Genomic DNA, 25,249 nt, shown 5'->3' with positions numbered 1-25,249 from the left:
TTGGGTGACACCATCATGGAACATCCCCCCTTGTGTTGTAACATCCCTCCCTGTGATGTGACTACTGATGATGTTGCGCATAGTGTTAGGCCTAATGTTGAGGGAACTTGGGTTAAAAACTGATATATTTAAATTTCTATTGTAATTTAGTTTTCTATTGATGAATGAACAATACCTTCGTGTTTCACTAATGTAATTTATATGCATTTCATTAATGTAAGATATGCATTTCATTAATATGATTCATCTGCATTTCATTAATATAATTTATATGCATTTCATTCATTTAATTTACTTGAATTTTATTCATGTAATTTATCTGCATTTTATTCATGTATGCTTACTGACTAATGCCTTTATATTTTGTGAAACAGAGTGAAGGATAAAAATGGTGAAGAAACATACATCCAAGAAAGGAAAGCTGCAAAAAAGAAGGGAACTTCCAAAGATGGAAAGCAAATTGTGGAGGTCAGAGAGCCAGCACTTAAGTTGGCTGATCAAGCAGCGGAAGGTGCATCTCAACAAGCAACAGAAGGTACTTCTGATTCTAAAAAAAAGGCTGGGAGCTTCGAGAAGTGTTTCATCTCTTCACAAGGTAGTGGTGAAGAAGGCACATGGCAAGAGATTCAGAGTCCAGTACAATCAATTTGGAGAACCTGTCGGAGACACTAGGTGTACCTTACAGTCCTACATAGGGCACCTCGCAAGGACTATGATTCCGATCGACATTGATAGCTGGCCACATGTCGATCGAGAATTAAAGGAAAAGTTATGGCTTGATTTTAAGGTAATAAAGTACACTTGACACACACAACTTGTTTTTAATAATAAAGTATAACCCTTGATATTGTTTTTATTTCATTTTTAATAGGGTACATTTAAAATTCACTAGTACAAAAAAGGCTTATAGCGTCGGTTAAAACATACTTTTAGCGTCGGTCAAGTGGCGTAGTATATGCAGGCGACACTAAAGGTATGGACCTTTTGCGTCGGTTATCTAGGCGACGCTCTAGGTATAGCATAAGCGTCGGTTATCTAAAACACCGACGCTATTGGTACAAGAATAAGCGTCGATACCTGTATGACCGACGCTGTTAGTACTAGAATAAGCGACGGTTACCTGAATGGCCGACGCTATAGGCTCAGTCTACTGCGTCGGGCATTTAAAATGCCGACGCTATAGGTCTATCCAACTGCGTCGTCTGCCCAACAAACCGACGCCTAAAGTATTTTTTTAAAAAAAAATATTTTTTAAAAATATATTTTTACCTTCCTGTAACCACAAGCATTTGGCAATTCACTAGAATAAAAAACAGCTCAGCTTACATAAGAAGAGTAAACCATCAATTGGATCTTATTAAGAAAAAAATATTACATAGTTGATTATTACATGGAACAATATGCCTCTACAAAGAGCAATATGTAATGAAAACTTAACAATTAATAGCCAAATTTATACATTTGATATACATTTGAATGCACTATCAATTTTCTTCAGCGTCCTGCATGACCAAAAAATTAGAACCATTCGCATCTTCCTCTCCAACCATGAATTTAACAAGTACCTTAACTTCTGATCCTGTCCATGGAGCTATCAACTTGCTAATAAAAAAACTAGAATGAATAACCAGCAGATACTATATGAATTATTAGATATTAGATTAACAATCCTAATTACACGATCATGACTGAATACATAAAAGAAGAATAATATACTATATACATAAAAAAAATACGGACCATAGTCACAATACTAATATTTTCTAAATTGTTGAGCCGTGTAAAGACTATACTATATTCTAATTTATTAAACCTCATTCCTCAGTTTACTCAGCACCTATAGACTTGCTTTCCTGAAAGGAGCAAAAGAGTAGGCCGGCTAAGAGTAATACTAGTTTGTATTAGTGCAACACACATAACAAAATGAAAGGTGTGTTTAGCAGGAAGGAGCAGACATTTTATTTGTTTATTTTTTTGAGTCGAGAAATGTTATTACATATAGGATTATCAAATGTACTTATAAATATACATTGTGCCATCTAACCAATTAGGCAGAGTAATTTGATCACCCTGACCTGAAACGTTCCAACAGACCGGTGGTCTATTACCACAAAACAGTGTCACATTATCTGGTAATATTTCAACAGGGAATGGTCATAATAAATCTGCAGCCTCATTATCGTCATAAGAAGCATTCACTGTTTTGGGCTACAATGTGAGAAGTCTGATATATATACACACTCTTGAATTTCCTAGAGCTTGTGGGAAATAACTATAAAATGTCTAAACTAAGTACTGCATAAAGTTAAACATTAAAGATTAATTGTAAGCTGAGAAGAAAAGAAAAATACACAGTATTAAAAATATGATTACCTCCTTAGTAACAGGATGGAGCTGCACATGACAAAGTGAAAAGGATACAATCCACTACTTAACTTCCGAAGCTTCAGCGGCCATAGCAACAAGCAATAAGCAAGAACCTTTTCTGATGGCCAGGGACCTAAAGGAGTATATAAAAGCAAGTGAAAGAGCTAAGCACAGTAGTATGATTGCTAGCTATACCCCTGATAACAATGCCATTTGTGAGTAAGAACTAATCATAAGTAGTAACATGACAAATAACATCCTCAATTGCATCTATGTCATCCTGTTGAGTAAGAACTAATTAAAACTATACCTCGTAAATTAAGATAATACCTAGATGCAATAAGCATATATAATATAGTTTAGTCAAATACCTGAACAGTGAAGTGAAACTCTTGGTGGGCACTCAAAAACAATTTAATGTAATCTGTTATTAAAGGCAACAGATATACATCAAGGCCAACACAGAAGGATTGAAGCTGTGCTTCACATAGTTTGGTAGATTTAGTGCCTGCAAAATGACGAGCTGCAATGGAAGCAACTAACAATGAGTCAAGACCACCATATAAAATCATATTATAGAACTGACTTAAGGTAGAATTACAAGGTATTATGATGCCGAATTGTTATTTCCATTACAAACATACAGTTCCATCAATGTTCTTTGGAGCAGCATATCTCAAACTAAGATGCATACAAGTTACAACAGCATAGGCGGCAAATAGTAGAACTAATAGTAATGCTATTACTAAAAGAATTGAAAGTTAGTGTGCTGTGTTAAGAAGAAGGCTTGGTAAAATGCATGATCCATGTATCAAAGATTTGCCTTCTCAAGTAAAACTGTGTGAACCAAGAATCACGATCCAGAATGATAGCAAGAGAGCACAAAAAGACAAAAAAAATCAGCCTAGATACATTTCAAATGTAATAACATGTATTAAAAATTAATATAAATAAAAAGGACCCGGTGGCACCCAAAACAAATGGATGCAAGTTGTAGCCCAGGAAAGACCAATTCCACTACATTGCCAACATGACTTCATGGATTAAGTTTAAATGTCCATGTAAAAAAGTATGACTTACAAATCGAATAGAGTTGTTATTTCTTGATGTCTTTGCATCACCAAAGGCCTCCAGAATAGGATTAGTTTTTAATATTTCGTATTCTATGCCATTTCCGCCTCCAAGTGCAGCCCAACATTGCATTGCTATCTTAGCCGTTTCAGTTTTCCGGCTCCACTTTCACCACTTCACAATAAAAAAAAATGCTGATCAGTGCAGAATAGATTTGCTTATCTCACACATAAGACATATACTTCACTGGCGGCAACAAAAATTCTCTTGTTAGATAATTACTCCCTGTACAACACTTAATCCTTGATATAAGAAGAAGATAAAAACTCTGATTGTTTGAAACTGATTTAAGATTCCTAGATGTCCATTAGACATTCTTGCATTGATGCTACAAAAGATACTGCATCTCTATACTGGAAATTTTGTACAGAACAAATCTTACAACATTAGCAATATCGTATTCATTTCACTGCAAAGGGCAAGCATCAGATAAAATAAACAGAAGCAGTTCTCAGCAAATTGTAGCTAGGCATGATTCATGGTAGCAATAATATATATATAGTATTGTACAACTAACCTTATTACAATGGACTGATTTACTTCGTCTGGAAAACAAACTAAAAAGACCCAAGTCAGCACTAACACCACTTGTAGTGATAATCAATCTTAAATATAGATGGAAGTATAAAACAATAAGATAAGCACCTCGTACGGGAATTGTTGTTTATTTGCACCCTTTACACTTTTCACCCTGTAACTTAACGCGTAAATAGTAACTGTATATTGTAATGGAACAAAGATTGCTACCCCCAATTTGATACCTGATACTAGAAATATTATTTTCCGCAGCAAGAATACTTGGGCCACTAACAGAATTACCTGCATTCCCATTGATTCCATGATATGAAGGAGGGGTGATGCTTTGCATCGCAAGATTATATATTGAATCAATACTTCCTGCATAAGCATGATTAGGAGCAGGGACTGAAGAGATAGTTGGTGCAAACTCGGATCTCTGCGTTTTAGGCTTTGGCTCCTGCTGATAGCCAGGAATATAGCTTCCAATCACAACCTAAAGCATACAAATATTTTAGTCAGTAATAATACTCAGGTGTGTCTTTACTACAGTTTAAACTTTAAACAATTCAACAACTTTGTATTCCCCAAACCTTCACGGCTTCACTTGTGAAATCATTGTTACAAAACCAAATAAACAAGAATCATGACCTGAACGGATCCAATTTGAAAACATATACACGGAGAATTATAGGCTAATTTATAATATAATGTCCCTGATTTAAGTAGAAGTGATACATTTTTAATTAGGTTACATCTAAATTACATTCTCTGTAAACATAGTTTACCATCAGCCAATAGTTATCAGAACATCTTCTTAATTACATGAGAACTACTGATGACATTTATATTCCAACTGACAATGCGAATCCTGAAATATTACTTTTCAAATTACATCCAAATCTATCAAAATCTATTTAAAGTCGGAAGCTAGATTAAATATGTATTAGTGGATGGGATGAAAAGCTCATATCATTATACTCTACACAAATCTAAACCCAGTATAAAAATTCAACATAAAGCAAAACATAAAGATATGCAAAACGAGTATTGCAATAAGTTGCTGGTAGAAATTCAACCTGATGGAAAATAGTACTGTAAAATGAGCAAAATCAAAGGGAAATATAAAGATATGCAAAAATACAAAATAAGGAAAGAAAGTCCCTAATCTAGCACAAGCATACGTGATTTGGCAAGTAAAAGGACCCTTGTTCTTGAGATTTACCAGAAACCCGACAAAGAACCCTAATTTCACAACCCGGCGAATTGAAACCTAGCAAACCCAGCAAAAAACAAGCAAAGTACAATAGAGTAGCACAACAGAGTAGCAGTTCAGATTAGCAGAAACCCAGCAAAGAAACCCTAATTTCAGATTAGCAGAGCACATACAAGTCGGCAGAACAAAGTAGCAGTCGAGATTAGAGATTAGCGAATCGCAAGTCGAGAATAGCAATAGAGATTCCTTCGAGATTAACAATTGAGATCGAGAAATCAAGATATGAAGAAATCAAATATCTTCTCAATGATTTTCTGAGGAGGTGTGACTAATTGATTCTGCAGCTCAATTCATTCTACAGCCCGTGTCGACTAACTTATATTACGTATAGGTTTTTACTTTTTTAAAAAAATAAAAAATCTTTTACTACGGGTAAAGACATGGCGACGCTAAAAACAGTAGTTTAAGTGTCGGTGTTTATTGGACCGACACTAAAACACTATATCTATAGCGTCGGTGCTTCATGGACCGACACACAAACATAATTTTAGGCGTCGCTACTCTGACAACCGTAGTAAAAAATAAACTTTAAGTGTCGGTTTTTTAAACAGCCGACGCTAAAAATCAAAAAATATCACTTTAAGCGTCGGTTAAGTTCTAAACCGACGCTTTATGGGGTCTTAAGCGACGGTCTTTTAAAATGCCGACACAAAAGGGGCGTTGCAAAAAGTGATTTTTGCACTAGTGATTGCTCCTGAAAGTGAGGGCATGGTGTTGAAGTCTGCAGGAGAAAAGTGGAGGCAATTTAAAACAGATTTAACTACTAAACATGTTATGCCTTATCTTGAAAAAAGAAAAAATTGAGAAAGCCTCCGAAAAAGTACCAGTTCGTTCGCGCTAAGGACAAATGAAAAGTGGCTGGAATGGATAAATTAAACTTGTTGCTTCTTAACTATTTTTCTTTTGCACTTTTCCTTCATATGATTTATCCAGTTTACATGCATGTTGTCGAAACTACGTGGCCTGCAGAGTGAAAGAGTGTGCAAGCAAAAGTATCACCATCGGCTTTCCATTCAAGCAAGGGTTGCTAGCAATCACTTTGGATCAATTTAATTGTTTCCTTTATCTATTGGATTAGTTGTAGTCCTAGAAGTTTGTGTTTATAAACTTCATCCAACATACTAGAGATAGCTGTTATTGTATGATAATTCGAGCGGAGGGAGGTACTCGTCCCAATTTCCTTTAAATTCCATCACACTAATCCTCAATTTGTCTTCAAATGTTTGAATTATTCTCTCTCTTGAACCATCAGTTTTGGGATGGAATGCAATGCTCATATCTAGATGAGTTCGAGGGCTTCATTGAAACTGTCTTCAAATCTAGAGTTAAATCCTGGATCCCTCCTGTTTGATACAACCAAAACTGGAACTCCATGGCTTATTACTATCTCTTTTAGAAATAAAAAAACCAAATTATTCATAGAAAATCTCTGGTTGATTCTAAGCAAGTCTGCTGACTATCATAGGTGTCTAATGTTCTACTTTTACTCTTTGATATGTGTAGCATTTGCTGACCCATTATGCAGTCTCTTTCTTCATGTCTGGCCATCATAAATTCTTTTTCAAATCTTGTTACGTCTGCTGCTTGGATGAAAAGAATACCTCGAGCCATGTACTTTGTGCATAATTTCCTTTTTCAACTCTAGTACATTTGGTATTCAAATTCTAGAGGAAAACCTCAAAAAACCTTTTCATTTTTTTGTGTACATATCTCTCCTCTTGTTAACTCATCCATTCCTTGATTCATCATCACTTAATCTTCGCATTTTTGTATTCCTTCCAACTTAATGTTCGGGTTGAAACATTATTTTGCATAGCATGCCATGAATAGCATCCGAGTTACGTACTTCAAATTCTAGTTTCTTAAACTCTCTGTATAATTCTGCCGTCACCGATATCATATTCAACCTATCTTTTCTGCCCAATGCGTCTGCTACTACATTAGCCTTTCTAAGATAGTAGTTGATGGTGCAATTATAAACTTTAATTAACTTCAACCACGTTCTTTGTCTCATATTGAGCTCCTTATAAGTGTAATACTTTAGACTCTTATGATCGATCCGTGAAGATTTCACGATTTTCTCGACGGTTTAACTAACGTCTCCAAATCTGCATCACCCAGACCATAATCACTAGCTCTAAATCATGATTACTGTAATTCTACTAGTGAGGTTTGGGTTCCTTGAAGCATACATGATCAGTACACATCCTAAGCACCACTTTAAATTATAAATATTTCAAATTTTCAAAATAAATAACCAATGATGTAATTCACACAAATGTCAATTATTAATGCTATAAAATTTAATAGATTCACAATATTTCTAAGGAAATATAACACATCATTAGCAATTCTTTGAACATTATATCAAAATTACATTCAAAATTATTGGATCGTTACATCAATGGTCAACTACTATTATGAAAAGAATTTAAGATTGAAATTAAAGAAAAAGAACTAACACATAAAAAGATAATTAAAATGGACTATTTGTATAGTAATAAGTAATATGACATTAATTTCGCCCATTTAAAAGAATTATATATATATTTTGATCAAACAAGAGGATATGCCTTTCATTTTAACATAAATCTTTCATTAATTTTTTTAAAAAAATGGAAAGCCTGATGTCATAATTATTATTTGGGGCAACATTGTAAGACTAATAAAATTTATTTCTTTCATGCATTATAATTTTTTTTTTATATTGTTCATATAAGTATATTCTTTAAAGTAAAAAAATAATACATGGCTAAAAAATTTGAACAAAAAATACACATAATACATATATAACCATACCCGTACTCTTACACTTATCACACCTAAGAATTTTAATTTGTAGTCAAAACGAGGTACTCAACATTTTTTTTTGATACAATTATAAGATAAAAATATACATTCTTGGGCCACTGTTTATTACACTCTTGGGCCTTAAATTAAAAAATATAAAAATAATGAAATCATAATAAGAAATAAAAAATTATAAGATAATAATTAAGAAAGATAATGTACGAAGAATCTTATTGATATTGTTTGTGAATTTTTTATTCATATTATTGATTTCATCATATCTTTAAATCACCTACACATCATACTATTATTTTTATATTCTCTGGCATTAAAACTACAAATAGAAAAAAGTGCCGGTTAAGATAGAAAACTGAAATAAACCAACACACAATAAGAACTCAAAGTTGATAGTTGTATTTGAATTCTTCTTTTATCTACTTTCAAATTTTATACTTTCATTTTTGACTAAATTTTTGGCTTTTTATAAAATTTTTGATAATCATTCGTTTCTTTTGCATTTATAAATATTAGGGGGCAGGTCCTACAACATTGTGTGCCTGGTGTGATCAGAGTACATTTCTCATATAGAGGTGCTGTTTTTTTTTTTCATTTCAATTGATTGAAAGCTTGTTAAGTAATTTTTGTTCCCTATTATCAAATCACAGATAAAAGTGATTAGGGAGCAGGTCCTACAACATTGTGTGCCTGTTGTGATCAGAGTACATTTCTTATATAGAGGTGCTGTTTTTTTTTCATTTTAATTGATTGAAAGCTTGTTAAGTAATTTTTGTTCCCTGTTATCAAATCACAGATAAAAGTGAGGTATTATTTTGAATTCCAATATATCTAAAACTTGTTAGGTAATTTTGTTCCTACACTTTTTTTATAATCACACAATTATGTGTCTGAAGCAATGAGATCTTGTTCTTGTTTATGTACATATCTCTAATATTAGAATTGCTGTCACAGTGACACTACTTTTCTCTCTCCAGAGGACTAATTAATAAATATATACACGGGTTTTGTTTATGTACATATTTCTGATATTTGAATTGTTGTCATGCTACTTTTCTCTCTCCAGAGGACTTAATACACAAATATTTGTTATCATGGTCAGAAAAGCTTGCTTTCTTAGTGAGATTAAAGGTAAGTCTTTCTCGGTCTCAAAACTTGTATTTTTACCATATATTTTTTTATGCATAGAAATGTGATGGTAGAATATGATATATTTGAAATAAAAACCTCTTTCTTTGTGACATTATTTTACTTTCTTACTTATCAAGTCCTTTTTTAATAAAATATTTTTTCAAATTTTAGGTGAATCCATTCTACAAAATTCACTTTTACTCATAAAAGTTTCACCACTCAAAACTATTTTTCTTAATTATGAAGTCTTATTCTTTATTCTTACTGCTATTACATAGTATAAAATAACATGCTATATTTAAATAAATAACACTTAAATTTGAATTATATATCAAATACTACTCCAACAATCATTCCCTTAATTCATAATTTCAGGCCAAATCTTTCTTCAAACATCCTCTGCTCGTTTGTGCATACATGCTTTACCATAATGTCTCCTCTTTCAATACAGTGCTGGATAATATAACGAATTTCTATATGCTTACTGCAATGGTGAAACACCGGGTTTTTTGTCAAGTCTATGGCAGACTTGTTATCCACATGTATATATGGCAACTGGACAAGGCTCTATATCAGTTATCTGCATCATCAAATTCCATAACCAAATTCCCTGGCACGCTCCTGTAGTAGCGGCCATAAATTCAGCTTCATAAGAGGAGAGTGCCACAAACCTTTGCTTTTGAGGCACCCACATGTAATTAGGTTCTCTTTAAGATAAAACACAATCCCCCTCATGTGCTTCCTCTCTATCATCAACATTACTAGCTAAATCACTGTAGGAATAGCCTGATAAAATGTAATGGCCAACATTTTATGAGTATACCTGCCCATTATCATGTTACTTTAACATAACGGAGTATTCTCTAATTTGCTTCTTTATAGTAGTGTAGCTGCCGCACTGCAATCTCGATACTTGGGGATTCTTGGGTGGGAATTTTTGGGATTTCTTCTCTCACCCACGAGTGAGAGAAATTAATGAAGATACTTAAAAACATAAACGATTAAGTACATTAAAATGCATCGGTTGTGTTATCAAGTAAGAATGACACATAGTATTAAGGATAATGAACTTATTTGATTGACTATTTAGTATAGTTTAAATGAAACTCCTGAAATATATATACTACATATATACTTAATATGTTAATATATGCTAAATGCTCAGCATCCGAATCCCCGTAATTTTATATTTGCCGAATTTTCCGTATTCTCATCTGCTTTTTAAACTTCATAACGTTTGCTATGTTAACCTGTTACAAGTATACCGTATACATAAATAGCTATGATTAAAATTCTATCACCTTACTTTCTTGTGTATACAACATGCTCATATGGGCATCTTTAGAACTCAAATCCTTTAGACATTTGTTAAGACTTGGCCTAATCCGTAAAGTGCTTTCAACAACATATATGTAGACCATGTGCTTCTGATATTTTTCTCGAAACACTCCGGTTGAGTTACACAGACCTCTTCAACTAGTTCACCATTCAAAAAATTTATTTTCTCGTCAAGATGGTGAACTTCACATCCATTCTTAGCTGACAGTGCTAGCAGTAAACCGACTGTTTCTAGTCATGTAACCGGCGCGAACACCTCTATAGAATCGATGCCCTTTTTCTGCTTAAAACCCCTTGCAACTACTTTATTATCTCACCATTTGTATCTTTCTTCAACTTGTATATCCACTTCAAACTTATAGCTTTCTAGCCTTGCGGTAACTCTATTACTGCATCCTGGTGAACATAAGTATATGTATCGATAATGATAAAAAAAAATTTGAGTAACCCATACCTTTTGTTTCATGTTGATCATAGTTCCACCTTTTGCTTTCTTCAAATCTTATAAAATCGAGCTGAGGTTTTTTCTCTTTCCAAGCTTAAGGTGCACACCTAATTAAGGTGGTGGCTATAAAATCTGAGAAATAAAAGCAACTTAGGAGACTTATTCAACTTCAACTACTAATACTAATCCACTACTCTCCTAAAAACTCTCAAATACACCTGGGCTTATATTCTTGCTGCTATTACATAAAAAATAACACCTATATTTAATTAAATAACACTCAAGTTTGAATTAACAAATATTACTCCAACATATATGGTGGTATAATGCGTAGAATATCTTGTATATATCTCACTTACAAAAGATTTATGAATCTTTTTTACTGATTTGGTAATTTCAGAAAGACCTGATCTACTCAGCTTCAAAGTTCCAAGAAGAAAGAGATCCGTGCTCCCACAGTATTGTCTGACAAGCATACGAAGACTACACCGACAACTACTGCAGATCCAACATGAACAACAGGGTGCAGAAAAGACACCAAACGAAGATGGAGATGGTTGTCTCATTGATAATAAGAATGTGATGTCTTTTTATTAGAATGTTCTCCCTTCTATGTGGCACAAACGCCACGCATATACATTAGTTTATAACTGGAAATATTTGGTTTTTTTATTGTATACCTATATTGTGTAAAATGTAATACCATAAATATTAGAGGCACGGAGCCGCGGATGACCAGGAATCATGTTCTTCTTAAAACCTCCCACGGCCTCTACCCAAATTTGGATATGGGTGTTCTTAGGATATATTGGCTCCCCAACATTGTTTACATTGCCTAGAAATTTAGTTGCTTGCTTGTTCGGGTCCTAAAAAATGTTATTCTCTACTTCCAAAGCTTCCGGCCCACAAGCATCCCTCAACATCTCATATTCATCATACACATCTTCGTGATCATTCATTTGTTCATTTCTCGACCCGCTAGATTCGCCATGATAATGCCATATGATCTAGTACGTTTGGTATCCAAATTCTAGAAGAAAACCTCAAAAAACCTTTTTCATATTTTTGTGTACATATCTCTTCTCTACTTAACCCATCCATTCCTTGATTCATCACTTCATCTTTGCATTTCTGTATTCCTTCCAAATGTTCGGGTTGAAACATTATTTTGCATAGCATGCCATGTATAGCATTCAAGTTACATACTTTAATTTCTTTTCTTTTTTTGCCACAAAACATACTTTAATTTCTAGTTTCTCAAACTCTTTGTATAATTCCTTGGTCATCGTTAGCATATTCAACCTATCTTTTCTCCTCAAAGCATGTGCTACTACTGTAGCCTTTCTAGGATGATAGTTTATGGTGTAATCATAAACCTTAATTAACTTCAACCACATTCTTTTTCTCATATTCAGCTCTTTATGAGTGTAAATATACTTCAGACTCGTATGATCCGCGAATATTTCACAATTTACTCGGTTTAACTAATGTCTCCAAATCTGCAACAACAGACCATAACCACTAGCTCTAAATCAAAATTAGGGTAATTCTGCTAGTGAGGTTTGGGTTTCGTTAAAGCATACATGATCAGTTTACCATGTTGCATCAATACAAATCCTAGCTAAGCACCGCTCTAAATTACAAAATCTCCTTGATTGCTGGGAAGTGCTAGAATTGGAGCGGATACTGACCTGACCTATGATCTAATTCTTGAAAGCTTTCCTCATATATAACATTTCTTTCACACTTATGATTCTTCCTCTTAAGCTTGGTCAAAGGTAATTCTTCTTCAAGGATTCCCAAAACAAATCTTAAATAAATATATATCCTTCATAACTTAAGAAACTTCATACCTATATTTGATAGGGTTTCCCAAAGTTGGAGAGGCGGTGGTAAAGGGGAGAGAGAAGAGACATGGACCACGGGAAAAAGTGACCAATAAAGGCCATTGTGGAGAGGGAGAGAGTGCAGAGAGCTGTATGTATAGAATTTTGTGTCTGCATATTAGTTGTGAAAAATAAAATTATGGATTGATTGGCTTTTATAATTGAAAACTCCCGATTATTCCCAAACTCTGGTTTATAAAACATTTTCACCACTTCCGGTGAAAATCAGAAATTCATATTCTTAAATAAAATTTAAGATTTTAAAATAAATAACCAATCTTATAATTCACAAGAATATCAATTATTATGGCTATAAAATTTAATTGATCACAATATTTATAAGAGAATATAACATATTATGCAAATAAATAACAATTCTTTGAATATTATATCAAGATTACATTTAAAATTATTTAATCGTTACACCACTCAACTATTATTATGAAAAGAATTTAAGATTGAAATATAATAAAAGAACTAACACATAAAAAGATAATTAAAATGGCCTATACATGCAGTAATAAGTAATATGCCATTCCACCCCATTTAAAAGAATTATATATTTAAATTTCATTCAAATAAGAGGATATGCCTTTCCTTGTAACATATATCTTTCATTAATATTTTTTTTTAAAAAATAGACAGTCTAATACATTATGGGATTAAAGTCATAAATAATATATGGGGCAACATTCTAAGACTAATAAAATTTATATCTTTTGTTGCATTATAAATTATTTTTTTAATATTATTCATATAAAGATATTCTTGAAAATAAAAAGTAATACACCACTAATCATTTGAACCAAACATACACATATAGGTATCTAAGGAGACCCATATTCTTACTCATATTATAGGTAAACAAGTGCTAGCATTTTAATTTGTAGTCAAAACAAGGGTACTCAATATTTGATAATATTAAATATTAATAAAATTAGTTAAAAATAAATTTTACATATATCTTTTGCTATTACATTCATCAAAGAAAGTGTTAGCACCAAAAAATAAATTATGAATTAACATACTATGCCAAGGAAAGAAAACAGAAGAGTTCATATATTAATTAATTTAAATATGGGAACCTTTCTTATTTTTGAGTTTGACTTGTTTGATATCATTTAAGTATAGAATCACTTATTTATGTCTTTCAGTACTATTTATAATACACTCTTGGGCTTTATATTAAAAAATATATTTCATAATTAGAAATAAGAAATTATAAGATAATAATTAAGAAAGATAATGTGCGAAGAATCTTATTGATATTATTTTTGAATTTTTTATTCAAATTATTGATTTCATGATTTCATCATATCTTCAAATCACCTACAGACTATTATCTTTATATTCTCCGGCGTTAAAACTAGAAATAGAAAAAAAAAACTAAGTTATAGATAGAAAACTGAAATACACCAACACAAAATAAGAAACCGAAAGTTAAAAGTTGTATCCTGGATTCTTTTTGCTGTACTTTTCAAATTTTATACTTTTATATTGACTAAAATTTTGACTATTTGCAAGATTCTTGATAATCATAAGTTTCTTTTGCACTTATAAATACAAGACAGGTCCTTCAACTGTTGTGTGCCTGTTGTGGTCTTGTATATTGGAGTGCTTTTCTCATATAGTTGAGGTATTATTTATTTTTTCATTTCAATTGATCGAAAGATTGTTAAATAATTTTATTTCTCAATTATTTCTTGTCAGGTAATTTTGTTCCAACACCTTTTTCTTGTATAATCACATGATTTTGTGTTTGAAATAATCAGATCTGGTTCTTGTTTATGTAGATATTTTTAATATTTGAATTGCTGTCATAGTGACACTACTTTTTTCTCTCTCCGGAGAACTTAAGAAATATATACACGGGTTTTGTTTATGTACAAATTTCTAATATTTGAATTTTCTCTCTCCGGAGAACTTAAGAAATATATACACGGGTTTTGTTTATGTACAAATTTCTAATATTTGAATTGTTGTCGCACTACTTTTCTCTCTTCAGAGGACTTAATACACATATATTTGTTATCATCATGGTCAGAAAAGCTTGCTTTCATTGTGGGATTGATGGTAAGTCTTTCTCAGTCTCAAAACTTGCATTTCTTGACATAAAAACTTTTATGTTTGATAGATTTCTATGACATATGTTGGTAAAGAGTGGAATATGATATATTTGAATCGAAAATCTATTTCTTAGTGACACTATTTTATTTTATTTATTTATCAAGTCTTTTTTCAATAGAAAATTGTTTAATATTTTAGGTGAATCAATTCTACAAAATTTACTTTTACTCATAAAATTATTTTAGGTGAATCCATTCTTTCAACTACATCGTTAAATGAATTCTGTTTTGAAATTCAAATTTTTTTATTGATTATATCTTATTATATTAATTTAAATTTTTCCCAAATTTATATGATATTTAGTATGGAAATTAAGTCATAATATTCAAAAACTAAGTTAAAATCTATATGATAACAAAATTAAGTATAATATTTTTTACATTAATTCTATAATTATTCAATATTATTGTATCCTCTTGTCACTTCTTTTGTGGCATGAGCCTATTGAATTATTAATCTCAAAATTAGTATGAGAAATAATGTCTGATATTTGTTCAAGCTATTCCATATTTTAGGAAGTTTAACTTAATAAGTCAAGTAGTGGTTTATTCATTTGAGTGCTGTGAAACGAATACTGCTATATATAAGAGGGTCTATTCAGTATGGATTGGTTTATACAAAGAATGGCGGAAATAGTATCATTACTAGGTTTTCTGACAGTGATTTGGGTGCCTGTGTGGATGAAAGTCTAATCTCCTGGGTGTCTCAAAAATAGAGATGTGTGGCATTGTCTTTATGTGAAGCGCTATTCATGGCGGCTGCTGCAGCAGCCTGTCAGGTATCTGGCTGAGTAATGTTTTGAGTCAAATTTCGGCTGATTTTGTTTTGGTCCAGTTACTCTATATATTGACAATAAATGATCAGCCATTGATTTGGCGAAGAATATGGTGTTCCATGGAAGGAGATCGAGTAAGCATATAGATGTTCGTTATCACTTCATTAGAGAATGTCTCGAACATGGAAAAATCATTGGTGAACATGTGAGTAGTGACAAGCAATGAGCAGAGTACTGCTTGACAAAGGGTCTGGTCATGACTGTTAAGTTTGAAAAAATGTGGAATCTTCTAGGAGTCAGAGAATTAACCAACAGAGTTCGAGATCATGGCCATCTTTTCTGATACTAATGTTTGGGGCCTTTTCCTCCCAAATTGCGAGACTAGAGGGCCAACACCCAATAAATAATGTCTGATATTTTTTTGAGCTATTCCAGTTGTCTGATATTTTAGGAAGTTTAGCTTAAGAAGTCAAGTAGTGGAGTATGTTTAGGAATCAGTCATTGAGTGATCCTTGTTTTTTTATTAGCTTTCTCTATTTTGTGCCTTTCCTTTCTTAATATATTTTGTAATGTGTTAGCATAAGCTATATTTTTTGTGTTCAATGGAACAGAAAGAGGACTCTGGAGAACTGGCCCAGCTGAGAAGCCAGTTTTATGCAATGCGTGTGGTACTAGGTGGCGAGTACAAGGAACTCTTGCTGACTATATTCCTAGGCATGGATCAGCTAAGATACATGAGCCAAGTACTGCAGGTTAGACACTTAAACTTCAATGAAAATGATGTAATGTTGAAATATGTGCACCACAATTTGTTACATATAAATGCTAACATCAAGTAAAATACTTATAACTTATTTAGGGACAAAAAGAACTTCATAATATATCTTGTATAATGTGTAGAATATCTTGTATATATCTCACTTACAAACGATTTATGAATCTTTTTTACTGATTTGGCAATTTCAGAAAAACCTGATCTACTTAGCTTTAAAGCTCCAAGAAGAAAGAGATCCGTGCTCCCACAGTATTGTCTAACAAGCGTAGGAAGACTACACCGACAACTACTGCAGATCCAACATGAACAAGAGGGTGCAGAATTGAAGGAAGATGATGAAGATGATTGTCTCATTGATAATAAGAATGTGATGTCTTTCTACTAGAATGTTCTCCCTTCTATGTGGCACAAAAGCCATGAATAATTGAATATACATTAGTTTATAACTGGAAATATTTGGTTTTCTTATTGTGTGCCTATATTGCTATTTTATGGTCATTATTTGATCAATGTTTTTATATTAATGCTGATGTTTATTAGTGCACAAAATGCTTTTGCTTTTTATTTTAAACTTATCTTATGACTTTCTATACTTAAGATAATACCAAAGTATAGAAAGCTCACACACCTTGTTCCTTTTATATTAAACCTATCACATGAAAGTGGTTAGACGCTTTTGGAAATAAACTTAAATTTTGATATGACACTAGCTATTTACGATAGAAATTAAACCTTGAATCCGTCGTAAGTTACAAATTTAATTATGACAAAAAATTGTGTCATTTTTGCTCAACTAGTAAGTTCGAAAAACCGTCATAATTTTCTATGTGCGTCGTAAATTTGGTCAAGCATCGTAAGTATAAAGAAGCGTCGTAAGTTGATCTAGTAGATTATAATCATAGTTAAAATTACGACGTATAGTTTGTTGTAAGTTGGACATTTTACGACAGAAACTTCCATCGTATGTACATTGTGGATCCACAATTTCATATTTTTCTCTCTCTCCAGATGACTTAATACACAAATATTTTTTATCATGGTCATAAAAGCTTGCTTTGGCAGTGGTATTAAAGGTAAGTCTTTCTCGGTCTCAAAACTTGTATTCTTACCATAAATTTTGTTATGCATGGTAGATTTCTATGAAATATGATGGTAGAATATGATATATTTGAACTAAAAACCCATTTCTTTGTGACATTATTTTACTTTCTTACTTATCAAGTCCCTTTTCAATAGAAAATTGTTTCAAATTTTAGGTGAATCATTCTACAAAATTCACTTTTACTCATGAAAGTTTCACCACTCGGAACTATTTTTCTTAATTATGAAGTCTTATTCTTTATTCTTGCTGCTATTACATTGTATAAAATAACATGCTATATTTACATAAATAACACCTAAATTTGAATTATCAAATACTACTCCAACAATCATTCCCTTAATTTATACTTTTTAGGCCAAATCTTTCTTTAAACTTCACCTTGGACATGGCCTTTCGGAGCATCCGCTGCTCGTTTGTGCATACATGCTTTACCATAATATCTCCTCTTTCAATATAGTCCATGATAATATGATAACGAATTTCTATATGCTTACTGCGATGGTGAAACACCGGGTTTTTTGTCAAGTCTATGGCAGACTTGTTATCTACATATATTGCAACTGGACAAGGCTCTATATCAATTATCTGCATTAACAAATTCCATAACCAAATTGTTATTTTACACCAACTATGAGAAAGATTGTAGAAGGGGGGGGGTTGAATACAATCTTTTACAAATTTAAAAGATTCAAGAATAATACACTAAGAACACAATAAACAGGAAAACACCAAGTATTAAAAATACGGGTGGATTGAATGATCCACCCGTGAGATTTTATATAGAAGAATCTGTGGATTGTTTTACAATTCGCACAGCTGCTGGTTCATCACTCAAAACAAGTTCTAACTCTCAGAATTTTTCTCTCAAGTAATTTGAACAAGTTCAACTGATGCTACTAACTTGGTTATATACTCCAAGTTTTACAATGCTTTTAGCTAGATTACAAAATGCACTCTAATCTAAAAACAATGCTGCACAACTTTGTCTTATGCATGCTTTCTGAGATGTCTTCATCTTTGACCATCATCTTGATTTGATCCAGATTGCACTGCATGAGATAAGTATGTTTCTGCTTCTTCTTTATTTTCCTAATTAGGCTTCCATGTCTATTTTAGTGTAATTCGATCCATGTGATTTGTCAGACTTAAGCTCTAGTCACTTTCAACTGCTCTTTGCTTCATCAGTTGAAGGTTCTGGTTGCTTTCAACTGCTATTGACTTTATCAGTTGAATGCCTGGCTCATCAGTTGAATGAATTACAAACTCCATCAGTTGAATGCTGTTCCAGTCTCATCAGTTGAATTCCTCAGCATTATCCGTTGAGTACTTTGTCTTCAGTTGAATGCTTGATTTTCATCAGTTGAAACATCATCCAGTCTTTATCAGTTGAACAGTTACATCTCATCAGTTGAATATCCTTCACTTAGATAAAATTACATGGCATTGGATATTTACAATTAGCCATCCTATTCTACCCATCCGTTGATAATTCCCAAAGACAAGAAATGTAACAATTACAACTGAAATTTGATAAAGATTCTAAGTAAGACATGTTACAAAAATGTTTATGTTATCATCAAAAATTATTGATTCCTAACAATCTCCCCCAATTTATGACTGGAGAAGATGCAGACATAAATTCTACACTTGATGATAACAAAACATTAATAAAATAAAATGCAGAATTTAAATACTGGAGTTAGAAAAGATTACAGATGATTGTGCTCCTCTAGACTGAGCAGTTACTTGTTCCTAGAAGATCTTCTTCTTCTGGACTTAAGTTTTTCTTCAAGAATATTGATCTGTTTCTGAAAGATCCTGTAGAACCATTCTTCATCACTATCTTGTCTGTTGAGCTTGGATTGAAGAGTCTTCAGAGTATTCAAGCTAGCAACCTTGAGTTGATCTTTAGGTCTGAAAAATCTCCTAACACCTTGATTGTCCCTGAATTCCATGACTGGAGTAGGTTCATGATGAATTTTCTTTCCAGTGTAGGGAATTTTCAGCCTTCTTTGTAGACTAGCATCTGAGTTCCATTCCTTCCTGATCTCAAGGATTCTCTTTAGTACCATTTGCTTGGCAGGTGGTGTAAATCCTCCAGTCCTCTTCATAGATCCATATATTTTTGTTAGAGAACTGAATCCTTCAGAATTCAGAACTCTGTGAAGAGGCCAGATGACATCACCCTTGTTTTTGTAAGAGAATACCAATCTTTCAGGTAACTTTGAAGTTGCTTCTATTCCTCTCACTTCTTGAAGATCATCCAGCTCCAGCTCTAACTCAGAAATTTCTTCAATGTTAGCAATGATCAGATAGTCATCAGGATTTTCAGGTTCTTTTGGAGGTTTAGGAGGGTTGGCCATCCTCTTAGCAACAGACTTGACTTTCTTCTTTGGCTTGGAAGATTCTTGAACAAGAAAAGCTGGAATTGGGATATCTTCCAAGTCAATTGGCTCCTCCTTTGGCATTATTGGCTCATCATGGAAGTTGACATCTGGATGTACTACTGTGGTGTCCTTGATTGGAGAAGAAGGCTTTGAGATAGGCTTTTCTGGTACTTCTTCTCTTCTCTTGGCTGCCTCAGGCATCTTAGTCTTAGATTTGACTCTCTTTTTCTTTGGAGAAGATTCAAGAGGCAATCCTTTCTCATTTAAAAGCTCAGCTGTCAACTCCTCTTCCAGCTCAATAGCATACCTTTCATCCACCTCTATTTGGTTCAAAGAGAGTTGGGATTCAAACTCCTCTTTTTCACATTCTCTGGCCACCTCTTCAGCTTTTGCAAATGAGTAGTGAGGATGGCCAGTTCCAATAAACAGCTTCTGGCCTTCTCTGTGGATGATGGCAAAATGAGCTTTTAAGGCCACATCTGCACAATCTTTATAACTTTTGATTTCTTGGCCCAGAAGCTTGTATTCATTTTTGTCAGGCCTGGCTAGTGGAAAGTAGATTGAGCTTGAGTCTTTTCCAGGCCTGGAGTAACCACAATTGTTTGGAAACAGAATTGGCTTGAACTCATTCAAGAATGATGGCTCACCCTTTTCTGTCTTGGAGGGAATAACAATCTCAGGTGTAATTACCCTGAGAATTGTGGTTGTGGTTGGAAAAGAGATTTGAGCTGTGGTTGCTGTAGAAGATGTAGATGATTTCTTGCCCAGTTGAGCCACTCTCTTTGCAATGGAGTCCAATTCTTTCATCCTTTCAATCTTTTGCTTTTCCCTTTCAGTGTGGAAAGGAGGAGGAATTTGACTGATTAATTCTGCAGGAGTTGGTAATCCTTTCTCCCCCTTTTTGTTAGCAGCAAGTGTAAGGGATGGACTGGGAAGAGAAGCACCAGAGGCAAGAAGAAGATGTTGAAGGAGTCCAGTCTGAATTCTTTGATGCTGCAACATCTCATCCATTCTAGAGTTTAAGATATATACATTGCCTTCCAGAGCTTCTACTTGCTTTTCCAATTGCAGTTGTTTTTGCTCAGAACCAGAAAGAGCTGATTTGACCTGAGCTGGAAGCTTTTCATCAATTTGTTTGGTCAGATCAGTCTTAACAGAGGCAATGAGAGAATTGAGATGCTCTATCTCTTTCTGAAAGTGGAGGGATTGATATTTGTGAAGCTTGAGGTTTTCTAGAGCTTGACTGGCAATGGTGGCAGAGATGGCTTGAGAGGAAGATGAGCTTCCAGGTTGTGATTGAAGAAGAGTGGAGGCTTGCCTTTCCAGCTCCATGCTAACAACAATTGCATTTGCAGATTGCATGGAGAGCCATGAAGGTAGAGAAGTTGTAGGTTGTTCAACAAGGGATTCCTCAAGAGCATCATTGAGGTCTTCATCACTATCATCATAATGAAAATCATCTCCAGCATTGGCAGGCAGAGCTGTTAATGCCTCCTTTGCTCTAAGCATTGAAGATGTAGTGTGAATCAGATTGAGGTGCCTCTCAGCTGCTTGATTGTCCAATCTGGCAAAGTCTTGAATGGAGGACATCCCATGAGTAAAAGTCTCAGGGTCTAGTGAAACACCATCCAATATGGATCTGTATTCAGCTTGAAACTCTTGTTCACTAAACCCTTCATTGACACCTGCATTTCTCTCAATTTCTCTCTTTTCTTGCATCAAGGGCTCCCCTTGGCTCACCACACAACTCACCTCTCCCTCACTTACCCTTACTAAAGGGTCACTCTTATCCTCTCCTTTTTCCTGGCTAGAAGAAAATGCCAGACTCTCCACACCCTCTCCTTTTGCCAGCTCACTAGGCTGCCTCTCCACTCCATAGCTCACTCCACTCAATCCTAAAAGTGTTTGTGCTACCATGTGATCAACTGCTGTAGAAAGAGGTAAATTAATTGAAGTAGCAGCAGTTGTCAACTGATGAGAGACATCAGTTGAAACATGAGTAGAAGAGGCATTCAACTGATGAGCGCTGTTAAGCAGATCAGTTGAAGGACAAACACTTGTCAACTGATGAGGGAGATCAGTTGAAGAAAATGAAGAAATAGGTTTAGAAGCTGTGATAGTTGAGTCTGTGGTGATGGATTTTAAGGGAAAATCCACAGAACACACTGTCACAGAAGAAGGAAATGGAAGAGAAAGATCCAACAAATCATCAAAATGATGATGATCAATCTCAGATGGGGGCTTCTCCATGAAATCCAAAGATGGAGAATTTACAAGTGTGGTGTGAATTAATTCCACATCCACAGAGGAGGTTGGGGATTGTGTTTGAGGAGTAGAAATGGTAAGATCACAAATATGGGTGATTGGTTGAGATGAAGAGAGGGGCTGTGACTCCACATTTATTGGAGTCACATCAATCTGACTTTGAGAAGTTAAAGGCATAAAATCCAGAATGGATGCCTGTGTGTGTGCAGAGTGCTTCAGTTTTTCACTTCTCAGCTTCTTTCTCCCATAAGCTTTTATTGGTGAAGAAGTGGTGTCCCTCCCCCTTTTTGACTGTGTCCCTGGTTGAGGACTATTTTCAATAGCAACATCCTTTTGGGAGGATGCTGCCAGGGATGAGTTTAATTCCATATTAACATCTACAGTCTTTTGGGAGACTGCAGAGTGGCTTGGCTGGTTAACACACATCTCTCCATCCTTATTCTTAGGGCTTCTTTTATATTCACCCTTTCCCTCCCCCTCACAACCTCCAATCACACTCCCCTCAGGTTTGTGTTTCTTGGATTTTACAACAGATGTCTTTTGGGAGGCATCTGAGGTTGGTTTAGAAGACTTGTTCTTAGAAGGTTTTGCCACTTGTGTGGACTGTTGATGGGCCTCTTCAACAGCCCTGATGGCAGAAAGCAAAGAAGGTGAGGGTTGAGAAAGAGTAGTAGGAAAGCCATGTACCTCTTTGTGCTTTCCAGCCTCCATTGTTGGCAGGTACACCACCTCCAAGGAAGGATATAAATTCATCCTAAAGAGGTCTTTAAAGACTCTCTTTTCCTGCACAAAACTGGGAAGCTTGGCTTCCTTGTTAGTAATAACTAGCTTATCATTGAGATGATTAGCTAGCATCATAAGAAATCTGACATAATAAATATTCCTAGGTCTATCAGTTTTATCACCTAGTTTCTCCCCAATTTCTTGGATCATCAAACCACCAAAGTTGAAATATTCATTAGTCAGGTACATGTAAAGCATTTGTAAAATCTGAGAAGTAAGAGCATTAAAATTACTGATTTTACCAGAAAATGCCTTAATAAAAGCATCACATAAATAACTCCATTCTCTCCTAAGACCCCTCCTTTCTATTTTACCTAAGGCATCAGTTGGTAAAACATAATTCATAGCATAAAGTAAATTAACCAACTGAACATCACTAGGCAAAGATAAAACAGTATCTTCAGGAATCTTAAAGCATGCTTTCATAATATCAGCATTAACAGAATGAGTTTCATTTTTAATAGAGAAAGTTAGAGTTTCATTCTCACTATTAAACTCTGCAGAGGTCCACATCTCCTCCACTATTTCATGGTAAATGATGGGAGCTTCAGTCATAGCATAAGAGAGCTGGCTTGACTTGATGAACTCCATCATCCTGTGATACTCCTTCTCCTCCACGGCCTTGGTATCCACAAATGCCGCAAAGTTGTTCTTCTCATAGATAAACCCACTCGGTGCAGTATACTTCTTCATTGGTGCCATTGCAGTTACAGAGAAAGCTTGAAGAGAGATTAGAACTTGTTTTTGCACAGAGAGAGAAGAGAGCTTTGAGAATTCGAAAGAGTGAGATGAAAAGAAATAAAAATGAATTAAAACACTTAAATACTTTCTCAGAAAATTGCTGTGATTGGCTGAGAAATTACCGTTGAGAAGAAATTACTCTTATTTATCTCTACAAAAATTACACACACGATCGTGTGTATAAAGTAGGTGAGAGACAAAAGAAATTTCAACGGCTCAGATCTGATAATACTTTCAACGGATGAAATAAGTGCCTCTTTAAACTTCCTATTCAACTGATGAGGATCAGTTGAAGGCGTCTTCAACTGGTGTCATCAGTTGAATAAAAAACAACGCAAGAGGATATTGTTTCAAGCATCAGTTGAAACAATTTCACTAATTCATCAGTTGAGATATTATAGACTTTATCCAGAATTAATTCAATTTTGATAAATCAAAATTAATCAACTTCTGGCTGCCAAATTACAGAAAAATTCACTCTAAATTAGGAGAAATTTAACATACCTAATTTACTTACCAACCTTGTGAATGTGGATTCATCAAGAGGCTTTGTGAAAATATCTGCAATCTGTTCTTCACTTGGAACAAAATGCATTTCAACAGTACCAGCCATCACATGTTCTCTTATGAAGTGATATTTGATGTCAATGTGCTTGGTTCTTGAGTGTTGTACTGGATTTTCAGTTATAGCAATAGCACTGGTGTTGTCACAAAATATTGGGATTTTTGAGAGATTTAATCCATAATCAAGTAATTGATTTCTCATCCACAATAATTGTGCACAACAGCTTCCAGCTGCAATGTACTCAGCCTCAGCTGTAGAGGTTGATACAGAATTTTGCTTTTTGCTAAACCAAGAAATCAATCTGTCACCAAGAAATTGACAGGTGCCTGTTGTACTTTTTCTATCAATTTTGCATCCTGCAAAATCAGCATCTGAATATCCAATTAGATCAAATCCAGAGTCTTTAGGGTACCAAATACCAAGATTTGGTGTTCCCTTAAGATATCTGAATATTCTTTTTATAGCAATAAGATGTGATTCTTTAGGATCAGATTGAAATCTAGCACAGAGACATGTAGAAAACATAATATCTGGTCTACTAGCTGTCAAATATAAAAGAGAACCAACCATGCCTCTATAATTAGAGATGTCCACAGATTTCTCATTAGGACTTAATTCTAATTTAGTGGCTGTTGGCATGGGAGTCTTGGCTTCTTTGCAATCCAATAAATCAAACTTTTTAAGTAGATCATAAATGTACTTAGTTTGATTTATGAATATACCTTCCTTTACTTGTTTAACTTGTAAACCAAGAAAGTAGGTGAGCTCTCCCATCATGCTCATTTCATACTGACTTTTCATTAGATTAGCAAACTTCTTGCAAAGTTTCTCATC

The 25,249-nt window shown here is 34.0% G+C and overlaps 1 long non-coding RNA gene across 7 annotated transcripts; it reads right to left on the bottom strand.

Annotated features, from left to right (window-relative positions):
* Positions 1–1,322: 1,322 nt before the first annotated feature.
* On the bottom strand, positions 1,323–5,569 carry LOC135151056 (uncharacterized). 7 transcript variants are annotated; one of them, XR_010289515.1, is made up of 6 exons: positions 5,404–5,569; positions 4,016–4,510; positions 3,448–3,612; positions 2,739–2,890; positions 2,109–2,500; positions 1,323–1,813 (listed from the first exon to the last, which is right to left on the bottom strand). It is a non-coding gene; the product is annotated as an uncharacterized LOC135151056 (long non-coding RNA). The 7 variants fall into 7 exon arrangements; XR_010289519.1 differs by having other exon boundaries at positions 1,323–1,602; positions 2,374–2,500; XR_010289518.1 differs by having other exon boundaries at positions 1,323–2,500; positions 4,016–4,055; positions 4,144–4,510.
* Between the last annotated feature and the right edge of the window lie 19,680 nt (positions 5,570–25,249).

Source organism: Daucus carota, chromosome 3 (assembly GCF_001625215.2).
Source record: "Daucus carota subsp. sativus chromosome 3, DH1 v3.0, whole genome shotgun sequence".
NCBI classification, from domain to species: Eukaryota; Viridiplantae; Streptophyta; class Magnoliopsida; order Apiales; family Apiaceae; genus Daucus; species Daucus carota.
This window is presented reverse-complemented; position numbering and strand designations above follow the sequence as displayed.